Source organism: Lactuca virosa, chromosome 5 (assembly GCF_052849685.1).
Source record: "Lactuca virosa cultivar CGN04683 chromosome 5, Lactuca_virosa_CGN04683_v6, whole genome shotgun sequence".
Classification (NCBI taxonomy): domain Eukaryota; kingdom Viridiplantae; phylum Streptophyta; class Magnoliopsida; order Asterales; family Asteraceae; genus Lactuca; species Lactuca virosa.
In genome coordinates this window covers 418,544,805-418,567,990 of record NC_136430.1, presented here as the reverse complement: position 1 = coordinate 418,567,990, position 23,186 = coordinate 418,544,805, and the positions used below count along the sequence as shown (strand labels likewise).

The window sequence follows — 23,186 nt, the reverse complement described above, 5'->3', positions numbered from 1 at the left end:
TTGGGACAGGGGCAAAATGGTCCAATAATGTGAAAAACCATTAAACTTATGTGTAGATTAAAACAACGCTAACCATAATCATGGACATGAACATCATGCTACTTTTACATTTTAACACATAACATCATCCTACATTTACTTTTAACTCATAACCATAATAGCATTATACTTTCATTTTTAACACAAAATTGACAGCCTACTGTTATTTTTTAACCCACAATTGCAGAATAATTGCATTTTTAACCCAAAATAACAGCATACTTTCATTATTAACCCATAATTGCATAAAAGTTCCGTTTTAACCCAAAATTACAACTTACTCTCACTTTTAAGCCAAAATTGTAGAAAAGTTTCATTTTAACCCAAAATGACAGCATACTTTCGTTTTTAACCCACAATTGCAAGAAATTTACATTTTTAACCCAAAATGACAGCATACTTTTGTTTTTAACTCACAATTGCAGCAAGGTTACATTTTTAACCCAAGAATGAAAAACTAAAAAAAAATCAAATACATTGGATATTTTACCTTTCATAAAAATTGGTAACCAGGCGTAATGTTAAGCTCTAAAAACAACAATGTCACCATAAAAATTTCAGAGAAGTCTACAAATAGTGATCACAAATATTAAAATTTAGAAACACTTCAAAAATGCTATCAATGTCTGATAAATAAGTTTTAGATAAATTATTTGGAAGTACTCTTAACCAAAAAACAGGGGATTTCTTTGAATTCAAACATTTGTGATCGAACCCAATATCTTGTTGTATGTAATTCAGAAGAAACGTTGGGGGTTTATATTTTCGAGACCATTTCGAACCCAATTTCTATGAATTCAGTCTGTGAAAATCGTTTTTTATGAAATCGTTTTCTGTGAATTGAGTGTGTGAGATCGATTTATTGGTGTAGTTGTCTTTTTCTGTGATTTGCGATTTCTATGAAATCGTTTTTGGTGTAGTCGATCTTTTTCACAATCGATGATCATAGAATCATTCGAAAATCAAGGATAAATCGAGTTCGATGGTATCAGTGAATAAGGAAACGTAGTTATTTTGTTTTAGAAAATTGTTTTTTTTTCAAGTAAACAAATTATCAAAACTACGTAGTTTGAATGTGTGGGTACCTAGTCTTATATACCCTTAAGGGTATATTCACTTTTCCCATATATATATATATATATATATATATATATATATATATATATCACATTTAGATAGCCTCCTTATTATAAATATAAATCACACTATCTAACATAGATAGCCGACTTTTAATAGATCCCTAAAGAACATGTAAACGTATTCCGAATAATGATATTTCAAAGTAACTTAAGGCGGAGGGAGTGATTCTCCCGATCCACTTGCCACCTAGGCGCCAAATCATCTTTTCGCTTTCAACTCATTTCTATCCATCCCAACCTACAACACAAATAGTTCGTCTTTCCCACCCCATGCAAGAGTCAAAAAAGAATGGAATCTGAGTGCCCTCTATAGAAACTACAGAAAAAAGCTGAAAGTTTTAAAAATCTGAATTCCAAGTGCAAAATAAAGAGAGTTGCACCATAGTAAATTATTAATGAACTAGTCTACAAGAGAGAAATCAGGCCATAATTTTAAACAAGAGTGAGTGTCTTGACATTAGCCTCAAAAGCTTTCTTTAGATTTACAATCAAAGGGTTAATTATATAGATTTCAAGCACAGAATGGTGAAAGCTCATTAAATATGCAGGATGCCGAATAGAAGGTGAATATGAAAAAGCAAACAAGCTTATTTGCAATTTACCACCATGACAAGAATGGAGTCTGAGTTGAGTAGACATGCATGGACTTTGGGACCTATTATAGCAACTGCAGAAAAAATATGAAAGTTGAATAATCTATATATGTTCAAGTACAAAATGAAGAGAAAGTTCATAACATTCAATTGAAATTTACCACCATACAAACAAGTGTTTAGGATAAACCTATGATATGTGCAATTGGTGCCACCATAGCAACTGTAGAAAAACGATAAAACTATTTAGGATCGATACAAAAGGTTAATAACCAAAAGGAATTTGAAGTAAAAAAAGACTTAAAAGTACCATTATAGAAACAAAGATACTTCAAAATCATCATCATTAGTTAGACTCCTGCAACGTAAATATCCACAAAACAAACAAGTTAGTGGAGATAACTTAAAAATAACTTAAAAAGATAGAAAGAGAAAACCCCCCAAAAATTCACTATGATTCTTCTTTGTTCGAAATGATTGACCAAGAAACTCAAACAACAAACTCAAAAAGAACAAAGAACTATTAAAATAATTACAAATAAAAAGACCAAACGATTATTTCTGTATAAAATGAAGAAGCCAATAACCAAAAAGCTAAATGACCTTAATTTTGAAGTAGGATGGATGGATATAAGGAACCTCTGCCATTCAAAAGACAAAAATGAAAATCATTTCTTGGGCTTGCTTCCTAATGAACAAATCCAAAGGTTATCAATCAAATAAAGTTATATGAACATGGGATTACATCATAAGCCGTTTAAAAAATTAGTTTTATGAAGAAAAAAAATTGGGATAATTAAAAACCAAGCATCAAAAAAGAACATATACATTTTTTCTACTCCTCACTTCACTTCAGTCTTAAAGAAAACACACAAGTATAGAAATCATTAATTATCTCAAACATAATGGAAGAGGAGTCTCATGTTTGTTTATGCAGATTAGATTCTAAGTGCAATATAATCAACAATTATGAAGCAGGGAACAAAAAAATATAGCAAATGGGCAGAGAAATTAATAAGGCATCACACTATCAGTATTATACATGATCAAAAAGAAGAACAAAACCTAAACCACCACATTTATAATATAAGGTTAGGTGTTGTATAAAGTGAGTGGCTTCAGGAGATATGGAATTAATGTCACTCCTAACATACTTTCTGCTAAATTATTATTATTCTCAAAAGGGATCTCGTGTCATATGAGATGAGATGAACCATGGTTACTGTATTTTCCTCCACTATAGCACACCTGTATTATAATAAATAAATTACAAGTTATTAAGAAAAATACACAATTGAACAATGTTTCTAGAGGTAAAGAAGATTACACAATTGTGAATCACACTATCACACTAGTAATTTTACAAGAAACAAAAACTACAACAGTTTAATCAAGCTATAAACAAAAACTCTCTTTATGACACGAGATGCAAAACAAACTATTTTAAAAGAAAATCATCAAACCCTAGGATAGACATACATGTGTGAAAGAAATGGCACATTTATTATACACAAAATATATATATATATATATATATATATATATATATATATATATATATATATATATATATAGCATAAATTCACTGTCAGTTATCATCAATGATCAAATGGAAGAAGAAAGAGCAGATAACCACCATAAAGACTACTGTATAGAAACGAAGCCAAATCAATAACACCACCATAAATAATGTAACTTATTAAAAACCTAAACATGCTATGTTCTGGTAAGGTAGAGTGGCTGAATGGGTAAAGATGTTATATATGGATAAAATGTTGTATGCATAAGACATGTTTCTTTTACCAAAAGATTGTTATGAATAGAGTAGTTGAAATTCTTAATTACAATAATAGATTAAAAAGAAAGAAAGAAAGTAAACTCGTAAACCCAACTTCTTTCTTTTTAATCTATTATTGTAATTAAGAATTTCAACTACCTAAATATCTCATCTACAAAAACATATTCTAGGACCCCGAACATACATTCCATACATCAATCAAAACCATGATAATTAGAATAGAAAAAATATTTATTCACAAAACTTTACATACCTTATACCTCTAAAGAGAAGTAAGTAAATGCGATAAAAAAGAATTGCTAGATTTATAAAAGTTAAATGCCTTAATAAGAAAAAAAAATTAAGTTAAAATGCTCTTACATAAAGAAAACTGAATTTGAAATGCTACAATCAATTTGCTTCATTATGCAATGCTATAACAGGTAGATTTGTCAACATAAATTGAAATATATGATAGATTTTTCAAAGTAAGATGCCTTGATAAGAATAAATGATATACTTTTCAAAATAAAATGCCTTGACAAGAAAGAAACAAGTTCCAAGAAAGTAAACTCATGTCCAGACAAGAAAACTTAACTTTTATCTTTAGTAAGTATAATGCTATTTAATAAAAAAAAAAAAAGGGAGACTGAAAAAGTCAAATGCTACGGACTGGTTGATTTTTTAAAGGGACTTGCTTTTTATAGGAAAACTGAAAACACAAGGCTATAATTGGTAGAGTTGTCAATATAAATGCCTTCATTTTGAAAAACATGATAAAATTTGAAAGTTATAATGTTGTACGTTGTAACAGAAAGAAAACTAAAAAGTACGATGTTATAAATGGGTTGGTTTTTCAAAGTAAAATGCCTTGTTATGAAAAAAAATGATAATAGTTTTCAAAATTAAAATGCCTTGATAAGAAAATACTTGAAAGTTACAGCATTTTAACACAAATAAAACTGAAAAGTGCAATGCTAATGGGTTCATTTTTTTAAAAGGAAATGTGCTTATTATATTAAAAATGAAGACAAAATGTTATATTTGGTTGATTTTTCAAAAGAAAATGACTTGATATAGTAAAATATGATACATGTTTAAGGAAACATTTGAAGGTTTTAATGTTATAACAGAAAGAAAACAAAAAAAAGTGTCATGCTAACAATGGGTTGATTTTTCAAAGTAACATGCCTTGACTAGAAAAAAAAAATGATATGTTTTTCAAAATAAAATGCCTTGAGAAGAAAGTTACAATGTTTAACACCAATAAAACTGAAAAGCGCAAAGCTACAAAGGGGATATTTTTTTTAAAGGGAAATATGCTTATTATATACAGAAAAGTACAATGCCATAATTGGTAGAATTTTCAAAATACAGGAACCAAACATAAAGAAAAGTTAAAGTTATTCATGGATGTGTTGTATAAATTCAAAGGGTTATCAAAAATTGCCTATAAGTGAGATGATGATCCTTAGTTGTACCTATAACATTGAAGATAAATAAATGTCCCTTCATTTGTACTCCTAGAGCAAAGTACATAAAAGTAACTTAAAAAGATACAAGGAGAAAGCCCCCCAAAAATTCACTATGATTCTTCTTTGTTCTAAATGATTGACCAAGAGAGTCAAACATTGAACTTAAAAAGAACAAAGAGTAGGATCATGAAAAACAATTACAAACAAATAAAACCAAAAGATTAAAAGATTATCTCTGAAGAATATGATGAAAAACAAGAAACCCAATGACCTTAATTTTCAACTAGGAAAGAATGAACCTCTGCCATTCAAAAATCAAAACCCTTCAAATAAATCATTGACAGATGAAAAAACAAAATATGATAAACACAGACATGAGTTGGTTGAATAGACAGTTTTTGGGCTTGCTTTTTAATGAAAACATATGAACATGGGATAGATAAGCCATTCAAAAGAAGATTAATTTTACAGGAAAAAAAAAATGGAAAGGATGTACATGAATATGAATAAAGGGGGTAAATAAGAATGGACAAACAAGACAAACTGCAATTTACCACCAACCAAGTATGGTTGACAAGAGCTGACATTCAGCACTTTGCTCGACTATAGCACCTGTATAATAATAAGATTCATAATGAAAAAAGACCCCATGCGATGTAAGAGAAGTAGTAGGTGAATAAGAAAGGATAAACCACCTCAATTGCAATTTACCACCATACACGAGTTGACAACAACAGAATCTTTGGATGTGCATAGAAACTGTAGAAAAAGAATGAGATGCTCTAAACATTAAAATTCAAAAGGTTAAGAATCTACTACACTGCTGTCTTAAAAAGATACAAGGATAAAAATGAGTAAAACATCATAGCAACTATATAAAAAGGCTGTGATGATCTTAAGATTAATAATGGAAGAGAAGTCATTTTTTTAATAAAAAAACCCAAGTAAACATGCTAACAGAGGTAGACATAGAATACACATTGGCCAAAGTAAACATAACTGCACCAAGTTCTGTAAAAGTAAAGTGGTTGAATGGGTAAAGATGTTTGTATGGATAAAATGATGTATACATAATTTTTAGACTGAATAAACCGTCTGTCTGAATGACAGTTTTACACTCGACTATAGCAAATGTATAAATAAATTAGATGTAATTAAGATTCATAATGAAAAGGTTAATAAAAGAAAAAGTCATTAACTAAAGAAATAAGAAAGGACAAACCATCTATCTCAATTGCAATTTACCAGCCAGCATTCATTCACAAGATGCTCTTGAGATTAAAAATCAAAAGGTTATGAAATACAAACAAACAGTTAAGAAGCCGGTGTATAAATAAAAACATGATTATGTTATGCCAATGCGGAAGCTAAAGCAAAACTTAGGAAGAATATAAACCTAGTATATTTATTATATATGTCTCTCCAAGTTGAAGACAAAAGTCAACAAGGCACTTTAACATATTTACACTAAAGCCTTATTAAAAACAAAACATTAGACCCTACACTTAGTTTTAAGCGCTACAAAATCATTTATTTAAAAAGATAGTAAAAACTACAACTTAGTTAAAGCACATAATAAAACAAATAATAGAGGGGCCGAAAAGTGAAATTTAACTTTACAACCATGCATGGGTAAGGATACAAAAAAGGAAAGACCCCACAGTAAGTATAGAAATCATTAATTAATAGAAGAAGAGAAGTCACCTATATGTGCCCCTTAAATTCTAGCATTATGTCCTGAATATTTAAGAAAAATTGCATTGTTCTTGACTCTTGAGGTACAATGAATAAATCTGAAATCACCAACAGAACAGCAGAGGAGGAGAAACTAACAATGCTGATTGATGTATTATAAATGATCAAAAGGAAGAGGAAAGAGCAAACAACCTAAACCATCACATTAAGGTTGTATAACAAGAAACAAAAACTGGAATAAGTTTAATCAAGATCATTGGTATTGTAAAATAGCTAAATGCAAGAAATAGCTAAATGCTTTCATGAAACTTGTGTATTGTAGCATCTTAACTTCATTTCCTTCGATTATAAGTTCATAACACTGTATTTTCAGTTTTATTTCTTATTAAAGCTTTGTCTTACGAAAAAACTACCCAATTAAAGCATTGATATTTTTCTTATTAGTAGGACATTATACTTTGAAAAATATGCCTTATTATAATAACAGTAAACATTGTTTTGTATTTGTATGATATTGCTATAACTGGGTAAGTATTTCAAAGTGCCATGTTGTAATAGAAAGAAATGAAAGTATGATAGGCCCTGATACATTCTTGAACTGATAATCAAACTATGATAATATTAAGATAATGATACCAAGAAAGAACAAAGTTCTATTCAAATCAATTCTTCGCTCCTAAACAAAAACCTCCTGAAGGGAATATATATACTAGACATGACTCAAGAGAGTGGTCCCATAAAAACAGACCTGGGACAAAGTTAGTGCTCCCACAAAACAAAACAGCCAAAATACCAAAAAGACCATTCTACCCCTACACTCTAAGATTAGTTGGGGCTTATCAAATTATGATGCTATAATAAACAAATAATGAAAGTACATTGTCATTTATTGCATTTATCATAAGATAAACTTTCATCCAAGTCTACTAATGAACTGTGACACCATCTTCAGTGAATGAAAAAACAGTTTTCACCATGAAACTTACCAGCTATTATACTAGTTTTGTCAAGACTTTTGAGTTAAAAAAACACACTTTAATAAGTATAGACATTCCTTTATATTGAGAAATTCATATGTAGATATGGAAATCAAAAACTTTAATAGTAAAAAAAAAGAGGTAAAATAATGTTTTTAAAATATGGGCTTATTATATAGGTTTTATGAAACTTATCTTGATGTTTTGTTAAAACTTTATCCAACACTCATTTTGTGGGACAAAAAAGACAATAAAGTCTAACCTGCAAATACAACTATTGAGGGATATTCCCAAACCAAACCTTGAACCACAAATACAAACATCAATACCTCTCAACATGCTTTGGAGGATAGGAATCCCTGATTTTGAACAAATGAAACCAATCATTTTGATCATTGAGCATTACTGAATTAATTATCACAAAGAAATATATAAATGAACCTTGCATTTTTGCTATATACATAATAACATGTGCTCCCCAGTGTGTTGCTCCTATCAAATTATTCTTCATGAGAAGCTTACAAATAACCTATTAGAGAAAAAAAAGTTAAAACAAAGACAGATTCTTGAAATTCAACATACCAATCAGGCAATGGGCTAAAAGCATGACTTTCAGGAGTGATTAAAGCATCTTACACACACTTTGAGTAAACCCACAAATCATCATTCACATAAACACCATATTCATATAATCATGTAACCTACAGTTCCTGATTCATAGACTATAAGCAGAAATACACATACACACACAAACAGAGTAAAAAGAACAATATTAACAATCTTTAGTCGATTCCTCTGAAATCATACAGTGCACTGATTTTAATGGTTCTTAAAAATTTAGAGTACAAGTCCCAAGTTAGGTTAAAAGAAGAGGGAAATTGCTGATTTTAATGGTTCATGGAGCTACGATGACTAGTTATGAATATGAATACCATATCAACAGCAGAAAAAAGATGAGATGATATTAAGATTCATAATAAAGCTTTCATAAATTTATTCTCAGTTATATAGAATGGTAAAAGTTCAAATAAGCCCTCTCTCTTGACATGGGACACAAACAAACTAATTTAAAAGAAAATCAAGGATAAACATGTGTGAAAGAAATGGGACAAAGGTTAATAATGAAAAAAAAAAAAAAAAAAAGACCCGAGGCATCTCAATTGCAATTTACCACCATATATGTATGAGCTGACAAGAACCGAATCTTTGGATGCATACATACATTTGTTGCCACCACAGAAACTGTAGAACAAGAATAAGATGATTTTAAAATTCAAAACTAAAATTTTAATAATCTACAGACACTGCTATGAACCGAGTGTCTGAATAAAGAGTTGATGAGAAGTAAATATGAGTAAAACATACCTGCATTTAGTCATCATAGCAACTATATAAAAAGCTCAGATGATCTTATGATTCAAAATAGAGAGCTTAATAACAGAAGAGAAGTCGCAAATAACCTAAGCCACTATAAAGACTGTATAATAAAAACAAAGACACTTAAATATCACCACCATACCTAAGCTTATCAATCTCGGTTGCAATTTACCACCATGCAAGAGTTGACAGGAACATAATAATATATGTGCATGAGGCAATCTTTAGATTTATAATCAAAAGGTGATTTATATTTATATGCTCTACTCTAGATCTACAACACAAGAATTAGGGCTCAATTCTATTCCAATATAGCTGAATGATTGCATTACAACTTCTATCATTCAGATCTCTCCCAATTAAGGAAATGACTTCTCTAACAATCAAAACCTACCTCCAACTAACTCCTCTCTTCCGTATATAAAAGACACACAATCACAGAATTGCCCCTCAAATCAGTTGAAAGTTACTCATTACTAACATAAGATTTGCAAACGTAGTCAACTCTAAGTCTTATTCCTTCTTGTGTAAGTGAACCTTAGGGAATAGAACTAAATATATGTGCAATTGGTGCCACTATAGCAACTGTAGAAAAAAGATAAAACCAAGGCATCATGGTCAAAAGGAATAGAAGATTTAAAAAATAAATAAATAAATAAAACTTAAGAGTACCGCATAAAGACCATTATAGAAACGAGGATACTTCAAAATCATCATCATTAGATTTAGTCAGACTCCCATCTGTCACCTGTAAGGTGTGTGTATATATATATATATATATATATATATATATATATATATATATATATATATCCACAAAATAGACAAGTTAATGGAGATAACAAAGTACATAAAAATAAATGGGTTGAATTTTCAAAGTAAAATGCCTTGATAAGAAAAAAATGATATAATTTTCAAAATAAAATGCCTTGAGAAGAAAATACTTGAAAGTTACAATGTTTTTAACACAATAAAACTGTAAAGTGCAATGATACAAGTGGGGTCATTTTTTACAGGGAAATATGCTTATTATATAAAAAAGAAAGTACAATGCTATAGTTTCTAGGTAGATTTTTCAGAAAAAAATGCCTTAATAATGAAAAATTCGATAGATTTTTAAAAGTAAAATGCCAATGTATCACTTTGAAAACAGTGGAGTAATAGAATAGTTATTTCTATGATTTTCTAGATCAAATTATCATGTAGTTCCCCATCTACTACCCCCTTAAGAACTCTATAAGGACAAGTCATTTAACAGATAAACAAGTAAAATGTATTAATTAGAAGCAAAATGTAATAAACATGCTAAGGATACCCACTATATAATAATAATAAAAGTTATAAAAAAATAATAATAAAAAATAAAGATGAGTGGTGAAATAATATATATTTCAAGTGCAAAATAGAAAAAAATTCATTTGCAATGCGATTGGGCGAATAATACAAATAAGAAACAACCAACAAACATCTCAATTTCAATTTAGCACCACAAATGAGTTGAAAAGAACCAAATCAAAGTAAACATGAATGCATGTATTATTAGGTTCCACCATAGACACATAACTAGATAGGATTCCTAAGGTTGAAGAACACAAACATGGGCTACCTTCCTAATGAACAAATCCAAAAGGTTATTAAACAAATGAAAATATATTAATATGGAATAGATAGGATAACACAATGCAAGAGTTAACAAGAACTCAACATGAGTAAACATACATGATTCATAATCAAAAGGTTAATAATTTATAACCACAGAAAAACGATGAGTTGTTATCAAGCTTCATAATTAATTGGACTGAAAAAAAAAAATTGTTTGAAAAACAATGAGATGCTATCAAACACTAACTAGAAGGTTATTGATATAAATTCCTAAATGCAAAATGATAAAAGTTCATTGCACTGCTTCATAGGATGATAGTAAAATGAATAGAGTGGACGAATAAGAAACAACAAACTATCACAATTGCAATTTAACACCATTTATGAATCGACAAGAACAAAATCCACATGCATTAAGTAGTACAATACGAATTGAAGAAAAAAGCACAAATGATCTTAGCATTCATAATTAAAAGTTTAACAATCAAGATTTCAAGAAAAATGATACTCATTCAAGAGAAGTGAACAATTTCCATCTCCAGATAAGAAGGCAAATATACTGCATAGCTCATGTATAACAACATAAACAAGGTCATGGAAAGAACTCAAAAAGGGAAAACAATAAACTGGAAACTAGTAAAAACTATAAATAGGTGAGCACATAAAACTTTATAGAGAGACCCGAAAAAGAAGGGAAAATAAAGTGAACTTAAGGTCAAATCAAAAGGTTACTTATAATCTTAAATTCCAAGAACTGAATTGTAATTTACCAGCATGCAAGAGTTGACAAGAACTGAATCTAAGTAAACAGATGTACATTTGGTGTGTCATCATAGCAACCATAGAAAAAGATGAATATTTTTCAAAGTAAAATGCATTGAGAGTTACAACGTTTTAACACAAATAAAACTAAAAAGTGCAATGCTATAAATGGGTTGAGTTTTTAAAGGGAAGTGTGCTTATTATGTAAAAAAATGAAGATATGATGTCATGTTTGGTTTGACTTTTCAGAAGAAAATGCCTTGATATAGAAAAATATGATAGATTTTTAAAAGCAAAAAGCCTTATATGAAATACATAGACATGGGTTGAAGACACATTTTTTGGGCTTGCTTACTCATGAACAAATCTAAAAGGTTATTAAGCAAATGAAGATATATTAATATGGGATTAGATCATAAACCGTTTAAAGAAGATTAATTTGAAGGAAAAAAAAATGTAAAATCTATAAAATAGGGGTAAATAAGAATGGACAAACCAGACAAACTGCAATTTATACCAGCAAGCATCAGTTGACAAGAACTGACTTTTAGTAAACATATGTGTGTTTTCCTCCACTATAGACTCTGTATAAATAAATTAGATGTTATTAAGATTCATAATGAAAAGGTTAATAATGGAAAATTTTATTAAATAAAGAAAAAGAGCCCAAGCAACTCAAGAGGATGGAAGACAAGTAGGTGAATAAGAAAGGAAAAAACATCTCAATTGCAATTTACCAACATACACGAGATGCTCTTGAGATTAAAATCAAAAGGTTAAATATAATAAATAATCTACACTGCTATGAATCGAGTGTCTGAATAAAGAGTTGATGAGAAGTAAATATGAGTAAAACATACATGCATTTAGTCATCATAGAAACTATAAAAAACGAGGTGATATGATCTTAAGACTCATAATAGAAAGGTTAAAAATGGAAGCATCAAAGAAAAGATTACATTCTTAAAGAGGAATCCACAATTATCAAGCACAAAATGGAATATAGCAGAAACTCACTATCAGTTATTATCAATGATCAAAAGTACAAGGAATGAGCAAATAACCTAAACCACCATAAAGACTGTATCCAATCAAATTAAAAACAAAAACATGCTAGTAAACATAACTTTTTAAACGAATTTTGCTTATTATAAGAAAAAATGAAAGTACATTGTTGTGACTGAGTTCTTGAACAGAGTTAGTAAAAATATAAAAATGTGGGCAAAATAGTCATTTTACATGGGCAAAAACAATCCGAAAAAAGTGCAAGAAAAACAATCCGAAAACAAGTGTTATAAAATTTGTGTAATTTACAAGTCTTATAAGGTTTTATTAATATAAATTTCTAATTGCAAAAAGATACTACTAAATAGAGATATGAACAGAGAGAGCAGGTAAGTCACATGTTTGTGCCCCCTAAATTTTAGCATCATGTCCTGAATACTTAAGAAAAATTGCATTGCTCCTGAGGTACAATGAAAAAAAAAAAAAAAAAAAAAAAACTAAAATTAACAAAAATGGAATCGACAATGAAAAATCAACAAACATACATGCATTTTGTGCCACAATCACAACTGTAGAAAAAATGAGATGGTCTTAATATTTACAATCTAAAGGTTAATAATATTGTTTTTAATTGTAGAATAGTGAAAGTTCATTACACTTAATAATATAGTCATTTTACATGGATTTAATAGGGACAAAATTTGTAATTTAGTGTAAGGCTGTTGATATAAATTTCTAAGTGCAAAATGAAAAAAGTTCATAGGATGGTAGTAAATTAAATAGAGTGGGTGAATAAGAAACAACAAACTATCTCAATTGCAATTCAAATTTTAACACCATTTATGAGTTGACAAAAACTGTAGAAAAAAACCAGCTCCATTGTGAAAGTTAATAACTTCAAGCATAGAAATGTAGAATGATGAAAGTTCATTAGATTTCTCTAAAAATGCAGGATGCCTAGCTTAATCAAAGATCATATTAATAATGCATAACTTGTGTACAGAAAATAACCATGCAAGAAGAGTTGACAATAAGTTAAGCTCAACCATGAAATAGTGCCACCATAACAGCTGTAGAAAAAAGACGAGATGATTTCAAAATAGTCATATAATCAATTAAGCGAAAATAAATGTATTCTTAATTATTTAGAATCTGATAAGCTCTCCCTTCCTGTAACTGAATTCTTCACAGCCAACACACAATTGAACAAAGAAACCGAAGGAAAGAACCAAAAGATTACTGATCATTCATAACAAAAGCCCCATATTCGAGAGAGGGATTTCTCCTGGTTCTAGAAAGAACTTGTGGAAAAGTTGCCTCCAAAATTAGCAAGTGGCAAATAGTTCAGGGGTTATTTCAGTAACTTATCATTTACTATTCATAGTTTGACTATGAATAGTAATATATATGTGAATTTGAATAATTGGACGGCACATTTTGGACGCCTACAATTTGACTATGAATAGTAATGTAATGTTTGAACGGCGAACTTTTTGGTCAAATGTTAGGCGCCTAATATTACCTAACATTGCCTACAATTGGACGCACAAAGTTGGACGGCATTTTTTTCCTTTCATATGATATTCTTTTTGGCTATAAATAGCCTGAGCCAGAGAGATTTAAAATAATCATCCAAGTATATATAAAAAAGCATTACATATATATACTGATACACCACCGTGTATTTTAGCTCTCCCACTCTATTTTGTAATCTCTTTCATAATCCCTGTAAACACTGCAAATTATAGTGAATTGTTTCTCGGCTTTCTCCGCCTGTGGTTTTTTCCCGATTTGGGTTTCCACGTAAATTCCTGTGTCTCTATTCTATTTATTTTATTCGTATTACGTTGTGATTATTACGCTTTGATAATTTTTGATCCCATTCCGCATTGAGCTAATATTATTTAAGTCAATTTGGATCCGTCGTATTTTACAACAATTGCAAACGAATAATATTATTTAGGTCAAATTGACTTAAATAATATTAGCTCAATGCGGAATGGGATCAAAAATTATCAAAGCGTAATAATCACAACGTAATACGAATAAAATAAATAGAATAGAGATACAGGAATTTACGTGGAAACCCAAATCGGGAAAAAACCACGGGCGGAGAAAGCCGAGAAACAATTCACTATAATTTGCAGTGTTTACAGGGATTATGAAAGAGATTACAAAATAGAGTGGGAGAGCTAAAATACACGGTGGTGTATCAGTATATATATGTAATGCTTTTTTATATATACTTGGATGATTATTTTAAATCTCTCTGGCTCAGGCTATTTATAGCCAAAAAGAATATCATATGAAAGGAAAAAAATGCCGTCCAACTTTGTGCGTCCAATTGTAGGCAATGTTAGGTAATGTTAGGCGCCTAACATTTGACCAAAAAGTTCGCCGTTCAAACATTACATTACTATTCATAGTCAAATTGTAGGCGTCCAAAATGTGCCGTCCAATTATTCAAATTCACATATATATTACTATTCATAGTCAAACTATGAATAGTAAATGATAAGTTACTGAAATAACCCCTGAACTATTTGCCACTTGCTAATTTTGGAGGCAACTTTTCCACAATCTCCACCTTGACATCAAAATTAAGCAAGTCATGCTTTACGATTAGTCAAAACCTATAGCTCACCAAACTCTAAAACTTCCATAAGAACCTGCAAATTTTATATAGAGAAAAAATTGTTTCCGAAAAATAAATAATACTTCCTCCACCACGAGCCTTCAGGCTCAACTGCGATCAGAAACACCCACCATGTCCAAACATAATTTGAACTTGGCTATAGGAAGACTTTTAGTGAACATATCAGCGGGATTATAATCTGTATGAATCTTGTCCACAACACAATCACCTTTTTCATTGATATCCCGCACAAAATGATAACGAATATCAATATGCTTTGTTCGGTCATGAAACATTTGATCTTTACTCAAGAAGATAGCACTTTGGTTGTCACAGAAAACTGTGGTCATCTTTATTCTATCATCGAGTTCTCCAAATAACCCCTTCAACCAGATATCTTCCTTAACTGCTTCTGTAATCGCCATGTACTCTGCCTCGGTAGAAGACAGGCAACTGTAGACTGTAACTGGGCTTTCCAACTAACAGCACAACCATTTAGAGTAAACACATACCCTGTAATTGATCTTCGTTTATCCAAATCTTTGCCATAATCTGAATCAACATATCCGAACACCCCAGTGTTAGATTTACCAAAACGTAAACACATAGAAGACGTACCGCGTAAATAACGAAAAATCCACTGTACTGCTTTCCAGTGTTCTTTCCCCGGGTTCGCCATGTATCTACTAACCATGCTAACAGCATAAGCCAAATCAGGGCGCGTGCAGATCATAGCATACATCAAAGATCCAACAGCACTAGAGTATGGAACACGTGCCATGTAAGCCATATCAGTCTCATTAGTAGGACTCAAAGCGGATGATAGCTTGAAATGAGCTGCAAAAGGTGTGTTGACAGACTTTGCTTCGTGCATACTGAAGCGTCTTAGGACTTTCTCAATATAACTTTTCTGAGAAAGATGCAAGATCCTAGACTTCCTGTCACGAATAATTTCCATACCTAAAATCTTTTTGGCAGCTCCTAAGTCCTTCATTTCAAATTCAGCTTTCAACTGGTCTTTTAACTTCTGAATCTCCTTCATATCTTTCGCTGCAATCAACATGTCATCCACGTACAAGAGTAAGTAGATCTTTGAACCATTGTCACCTTTCTTGAAATAAACGCAGCTATCATAGGTGCACCTGCTGAATTTGTGACTGGTCATGAAAGAATCGAACCTCTTGTACCATTGTCTAGGAGACTGCTTGAGGCCATAAAGAGATTTGTTCAACTTGCATACGTAGTTCTCCTTTCCAGGAACTACAAAACCTTCAGGTTGTTGCATAAAAATCTCTTCCTCAAGCTCACCATTTAGGAAAGCTGTAGTGACATCAAGTTGTTCTAACTCAAAATCATTAGAAGCAACCAACCCCAACAATACACGAATGGAAGTATGTTTGACAACTGGGGAATAAATGTCAGTGTAATCAATACCAGGAATCTGATTGTAGCCTTTAGCTACTAACCGAGCTTTGTATCTTGGTTTATCATTTGGGTTGACAGGTTCCTTGAGCTTGTAGACCCACTTGCATTTAACTGGTCTCTTCCCTTTCGGAATAGGAACTAAATTCCAAGTACTGTTTCGCTGCAAGGATTCCATCTCATTTTGCATAGCGAGCATCCAATCATTTGAGTCTTCAGATTTGATAGCCTCGTCATAATTCGCAGGCTCCATTGCGGACTCAATATTATCAGCAACAATAAAAGCATGGGCAACCAAATCAGATTCAGCATACCTCTTCGGAGGAATAATCTGTCTTCTCGGTCTATCTCTTGCAATGCTTGGAGTAGTAGCTTGTGGTTGTGAAGGTGTTGAATCTTCACCAACAACATGCTCATCCGACGAAGAAGAATCTTGATGCTGATTTGTACTCTGATTAGTGGTAGGTGAAGTAGGAAGCTCCACCTCCATTTGAGCATTCTCTTTATTTGCTTCGGATGATACATCTGATGCATCTGTTCTTTTAGAAGAGTCAGCAACTGGTTGAATTATAGCAGACTCATCAAAAGTAACATCTCTTGAGATGATAATTTTCTTCAAATCAAAGCTCCACAACTTGTAACCCTTTACACCTTGATTGTACCCAAGAAAAACGCATTTGATTGCTCTTGGTTCTAGCTTCCCATTGTCAACTCGTGCATACGCTGGACATCCGAATGGTTTTAAATCTGAATAATTGGCAGGTTTACCGGACCATAACTCAAACGGAGTTTTCTTCTCGATTGCTCGTGACGGTGATCGGTTGATAACATAGCAAGCAGTCGAAGCAGCCTCCGCCCAAAAAGACTTTGGCAATTTGGAATTAGAAAGCATACACCGGACCTTCTCCATAATGGTGCGATTCATCCTTTCATCTACACCATTTTGTTGAGGTGAATGGACTACTGTGCGATGTCGAGTAATGCCTTCCTTTTGACAATAGACATTAAACTCTTCTGAGCAAAACTCAAGTCCATTATCCGTACGAAGATACTTTAACACCAGACCTGATTGCTTTTCAACCTGAACTTTCCAATTTCTGAAGGTAGAGAAAACGTCTCTTTTATGTTTTAAGAAGAAAGACCACACCTTCCTGGAGAAATCATCAATAATAGTGAGCATATAAATAGCTCCACCTTTTGAAGCAACTCGAGCCGGTCCCCACAAATCCGAGTGAACATAATCAAGTGGTCCTTTCGTTGTTGTAAAATACGACAAGTGCAAACGAATCTGGGATAAAGCCTTCAGATCTTTCATCTCCTTTTCTTCTTCGGTCCATGTATCGGGCATCATATTGAAACCCAAGAACGCCTTGTGTAAATCCATCTGAATGAGAATGTCTCTCATCTTTACTTGCCACAACGGAAATCGGGTGTTACGATCCAGTAGTGGAATATCGTATTTTACCGAAGACATGATTAATTACTTGATAAAATGATCCCAACGAGCTAATATCACAACCGGCTCTGATACCAATTGTTGTAAAATACGACGGATCCAAATTGACTTAAATAATATTAGCTCAATGCGGAATGGGATCAAAAATTATCAAAGCGTAATAATCACAACGTAATACGAATAAAATAAATAGAATAGAGACACAGGAATTTACGTGGTTTTTTCCCGATTTGGGTTTCCACGTAAATTCCTGTGTCTCTATTCTATTTATTTTATTCGTATTACGTTGTGATTATTACGCTTTGATAATTTTTGATCCCATTCCGCATTGAGCTAATATTATTTAAGTCAATTTGGATCCGTCGTATTTTACAACAATTGGTATCAGAGCAGGTTGTGATATTAGCTCGTTGGGATCATTTTATCAAGTAATTAATCATGTCTTCGGTAAAATACGATATTCCACTACTGGATCGTAACACCCGATTTCCGTTGTGGTAAGTAAAGATGAGAGACATTCTCATTCAGATGGATTTACACAAGGCGCTCTTGGGTTTCAATATGATGTCCGATACATGGACCGAAGAAGAAAAGGAGATGAAAGATCTGAAGGCTTTATCCCAGATTCGTTTGCACTTGTCAAACGATGTTTTGCAAGATGTTCTAAAAGAAACGTCAGCGGCTTCTTTATGGCTAAAGTTGGAGCAACTGTTGATGACCAAGAGCTTACCAAACAAGTTGCATTTGAAGCAACGGTTGTTCAATCTCAAGATGATTGAAGGAGGCTCTTTAGCTGAACATATATCCACATTTAAAGAGTTAGTAAATAACTTAGAGAATATGGATGTTCAGTATGAAGATGAAGACTTGGCTCTATTCTTATTATCGTCGTTGCCAGAATCCTATAGCCATTTTCGTGATACTATTATCTATAGCCGTGACACTCTAGTTTTAGATGAAGTCTATACAGCTTTGGATTCCAAAGAGAAGATGAAGCATATTACTGGTGGTGGTTCAAGTGATGCTAAAGCCGAAGGTTTGAATGCCAGAGGAAGAACAACAGAGAGAAGTAGAACTTCTCAATCTTCCAACAGAACCAGATCCAAGTCAAAAGGCAAACGAAAGTTTTGCAACTATCGTCACAAGAAGGGACATGTGCTTGAAGAATGCTTCAAGTTGAAGAATAAAGAAAAAGAGAAGACGGCAGCAAATGGCAAACAAGCTAGCACTTCGGGTGAAGCCGATGTAGCTGAGGTTGAAGGTATTGGAGAACTTTTGACAGTTTATTCAGATAAATTGGATTCCACTGGTGATTGGATACTCGACTCTGGTTGTACTTTTCATATGTGTCACAACAAAAGTTGGTTTTACACATTTGAAAAGGTTAACCAGGGCTATGTGTTGATGGGTAACAATACTACATGTCCAGTTCTTGGACATGGTTCAGTCAGGATCCGTATGTTTGACGGAGTTATTCGAACCATGGGGGATGTTAGATATGTTCCTAACCTCAGAAGAAACTTGTTATCTCTCAGTTCCTTTGACAAAAAGGGATACGAGTTTGCTGGTAAAGGTGGAGTTCTCAGGGTATTCAAAGACGGTTCCGACAAACTGAGAGCCAAACGAAAAACCTCAGATCTTTACTTTCTTGACGGGCAAACAATTTCGAGTGATGATGCTGTTGTTTCAAAGTCTCTTTCTGATCCAGATCAGTCCCGTCTTTGGCACCTTCGACTCGGCCATATGAGTTTTCAAGGCATGTTAGAATTGAGTCGAAGAGGTTTACTTGGTCAATAAAAGATTGTTGATTTGGATTTCTGTGAAGACTGTGTATATGGCAAGGCAAAACGAGTAAGGTTTGCAAGTGGTATCCATACAACAGAACTTCTTACAAATTTCTGCATAAACAACACAAAGCAAAAGCTAGCTAATATATCCTTAACAAAAAGCTGTAACTGCTCTATCATTGGCTAAGGACACATGCACCACCCCCACGATTAAAATAGTGCTAAGGTCACTAACAAAAGCAAAGAAACAGCCAATAAGATTATTTTCTGAGAATCATCTTCCCAGACCTCAGTCTACTGGACTGGACTCTTAATTCATAGGTCCTCGTGGTTGATGCTTATCAATACCCGCCACCCAAACTTCAACCTTGTCCTCAAGGTTAAAAGTGGGAAAAGCATGGTTTAGCTTCTCGAAATCCTCCCAAGTGGCTTCTGATTCAGCTAACCCCTTCCATTGGATTAAAACTTCCTTGTCGCCTGGATCTCCACCTTTCTTGAGTCTCACCCCTTTCAGTTCTTCTGGTTGCACCATTAGTTCCATGTCACCAGACAGTTGGGCTGGCAATTGAGTGGGTTTGTTTGGTACACCAAAAGCAGATCTTAACAGGGAAACATGGAAGACCGGATGGATCATACTTTCAGGGGGTAATTCCAATTTGTATGCAACTTTCCCATTTCTTTGGCAAACTCTGTAGGGACCGTAGTAGCGAGCTGCAAGCTTGTCATACTTCCTCCTAGCCAGGCTTTGTTGTCGGTAAGGCTTCAGCTTGAGATAAACCATGTCTCCCTCCTGATATTCCACATCCCTCCGCTTCTTGTTTGCTTGAACCGTCATTCTCTGTTGGGCTCGGATTAAGTTCATACGGAGGTCATCCAATATCGCATCACGATCTTCTAACAACATGTCAACGGCATCAAGGGTGGTACGTTGTCCTTCGAATCGAATAATGGGAGGTGGCTCCCTGCCATATAAGGCCTTAAATGGGCTGCATTTTGTGGATGTGTGATTGGAGGAATTGTACCAAAACTCAGCCCAAGCCAGCCATTTGGACCAAGTCTTGGGTTTGTAACAAAAGCAACGAAGATAGGTTTCAAGGCATCGATTGACTACTTCTGATTGGCCATCCGATTGCGGGTGGTACGCTGTGCTTTTCTTGAGGGAAATTCCATGCAACCTGAACAGTTCCATCCAAAAATGACTGACAAAGATCTTGTCTCGATCACTGATGATTGAGGTGGGTAACCCGTGGAGTCTGACAATTTCTTTGATGAAGCTTTGGGCCACTGTAGCAGCTGTGAATGGGTGTTTCAGGGGAATGAAATGAGCATATTTGCTCAAGCGATCCACCACCAACCATATGGTATTCCACCCTTCAGATTTTGGTAATCCCTCTATGAAGTCCATAGTCACTTCCTCCCACACTTGCATTGGTAGCTGGATGGGTTGCAATAATCCTGCAGGGGATGAGGTTAAGGATTTGTGTTGTTGACACACCTGACATTCTTTAATGTACTCAATGATATCCTTTCTTATGCCTTGCCAATACACTTCTGCTGCCGCCCGTTGGTAGGTCTTCCTTTCGCCGGCGTGACCACCCACCGGGGAGTTGTGGAATTCCGCCATTACTTCTTGTATGACTGGGGACTTAGCGGGAACGACCAACCTGTTCTTGTAATAAAGATTTCCCTGGTACAGGCTAAATCCCCGATGTGAATTGCAGTCGACTTCCAGCTCCTTCTTCACTCGACTTATGAATTCATCCCGTGCCATCTCCTCCCTGAGTTTGTTCCAATGTTTCCAACACCCAACCTCCATATTCTGCATCTCTGCATCCAGGCCCTTGCGAGAAAGAGCATCCGCTACACGATTACTTGCTCCCGTCCTATACTGAATCTCGAACTCAAATCCCATTAGTTTTGAGACCCATTTCTGGTAGTCACTACCCACCACCCGCTGTTCTAACAGGTACTTGAGACTGAGTTGATCAGTCTGTACAACGAACTTCCGGCCTAACAAGTATGCCCTCCATTTTAGTATGGCTTTAACAATTGCCATGAGTTCCTTCTCATAAATGGATTTGAGCCTCGCCCTTGCCCCCAATATGGAACTGTAGTACGCTATGGGTCGACTATCTTGGGTTAGAACTGCTCCCAATCCATGCCCCGAAGCATCAGTTTCAACCACAAAGGTTTTTTGGAAATCCGGCATAGCGAGAACCGGTACTGTGGTCATAGCTTTCTTCAACTGCTGGAAGGATTCTTCTGCTACTTCATTCCACCCAAACTGATCTTTTTTTAATTGATCAGTCAATGGTGAGGCGATTCTAGCATAACCCTGGACAAACTTTCTGTAGTACCCTGTCAGGCCTAGGAATCCCCTGAGTTCCTTGATGTTCTTGGGAGTGGGCCAGGCGGTCATGGCCTGAACCTTCGAACTCTCAGCTGCCACTCCTTCTTCCGAAATCTCATGACCCAAGTATGATAATCGCCTTTGTCCAAATTCACATTTTTTTTTATTCAAAAAGAGTTGATGCTTTTCCAGTAGAGCCAGAACTGTGATCAGGTGTTGTTCGTGGGCTTCGGTACTAGAGCTATATATTAAAATGTCGTCAAAAAAGACTAGGATGAACCTTCGTAAAAATGGCCGGAAAATCTCATTCATGAGAGATTGGAAGGTTGCAGGGGCGTTAGTAAGCCCGAAGGGCATTACCCGAAATTCATAGTGGCCGTCATGTGTTCGGAATGCAGTTTTCGAGATATCTTCCGTCTTAATTCTGATTTGGTGATACCCCAAAAAAAAAAAGTTCCAACTTACTAAAAATGACTGACCCGTGCAAATTCATCAAGGAGCTCATCAATAACGGGAATGGGGAACTTGTCGGGAACAGTAGCCCGGTTGAGAGCCCGGTAATCGACATAAAAACGCCAAGACCCATCTTTTTTTTTACAAGGATAACAGGGCTCGAATAAGGGCTGCTACACGGTTGAATCACACCTGCCATCAGCATTCCTTGAATCATCTTCTCAATTTCTTCCTTTTGAAAGTGAGGGTACCTGTATGGTCTCACACTCACGGGATCGGTGCCTTCCTTCAACACGATTTGATGCTCAATGTGCCTTTTTGGTGGCAGTCCGGTGGGTTCGTCAAAGATTCCTTGGAATCGGGACAAAATGGTCTCCAAGAATTCTGGAACCATCCGAGCCGCTTCCTCTCCCCTCTCAGTACTGTTGAGCTCAATCAACACTCCGGTCTTCTCTTTCCTTATCATTCTCTCCATGGCTTTGAGGGATACTAAAGACTTTCCCAGTGAGGGGTCCCCTTTTAGGCTCACTTGTCGATCCCCTACGGTGAATACCATAGTTTGGTCCTTCCAATTGGTCTGTGTAGTTCCCAATGTCTCCAGCCACTTCATTCCCAGTATCACATCCGAGCTCCCTAGCCTCA

General features: G+C 34.1%; 3 long non-coding RNA genes across 4 annotated transcripts; all 3 read right to left on the bottom strand.

Annotated features, from left to right (window-relative positions):
- Nucleotides 1-1,632: 1,632 nt before the first annotated feature.
- LOC145114505 (uncharacterized) lies at nt 1,633-2,629 on the bottom strand. Its single transcript, XR_013711055.1, has 4 exons — nt 2,375-2,629; nt 2,082-2,129; nt 1,933-1,994; nt 1,633-1,845 (listed from the first exon to the last, which is right to left on the bottom strand). It is a non-coding gene; the product is annotated as an uncharacterized LOC145114505 (long non-coding RNA).
- Nucleotides 2,630-2,795: 166 nt separating this feature from the next.
- On the bottom strand, nt 2,796-7,282 carry LOC145117051 (uncharacterized). 2 transcript variants are annotated; one of them, XR_013712473.1, is made up of 4 exons: nt 6,728-7,282; nt 5,719-5,782; nt 5,578-5,635; nt 2,796-3,019 (listed from the first exon to the last, which is right to left on the bottom strand). It is a non-coding gene; the product is annotated as an uncharacterized LOC145117051 (long non-coding RNA). The 2 variants fall into 2 exon arrangements; XR_013712472.1 differs by lacking the exon at nt 2,796-3,019 and having other exon boundaries at nt 5,403-5,635.
- A 742-nt stretch (nt 7,283-8,024) lies between these two features.
- LOC145117052 (uncharacterized) lies at nt 8,025-9,801 on the bottom strand. The gene is made up of 3 exons (XR_013712474.1): nt 8,867-9,801; nt 8,137-8,224; nt 8,025-8,054 (listed from the first exon to the last, which is right to left on the bottom strand). It is a non-coding gene; the product is annotated as an uncharacterized LOC145117052 (long non-coding RNA).
- Between the last annotated feature and the right edge of the window lie 13,385 nt (nt 9,802-23,186).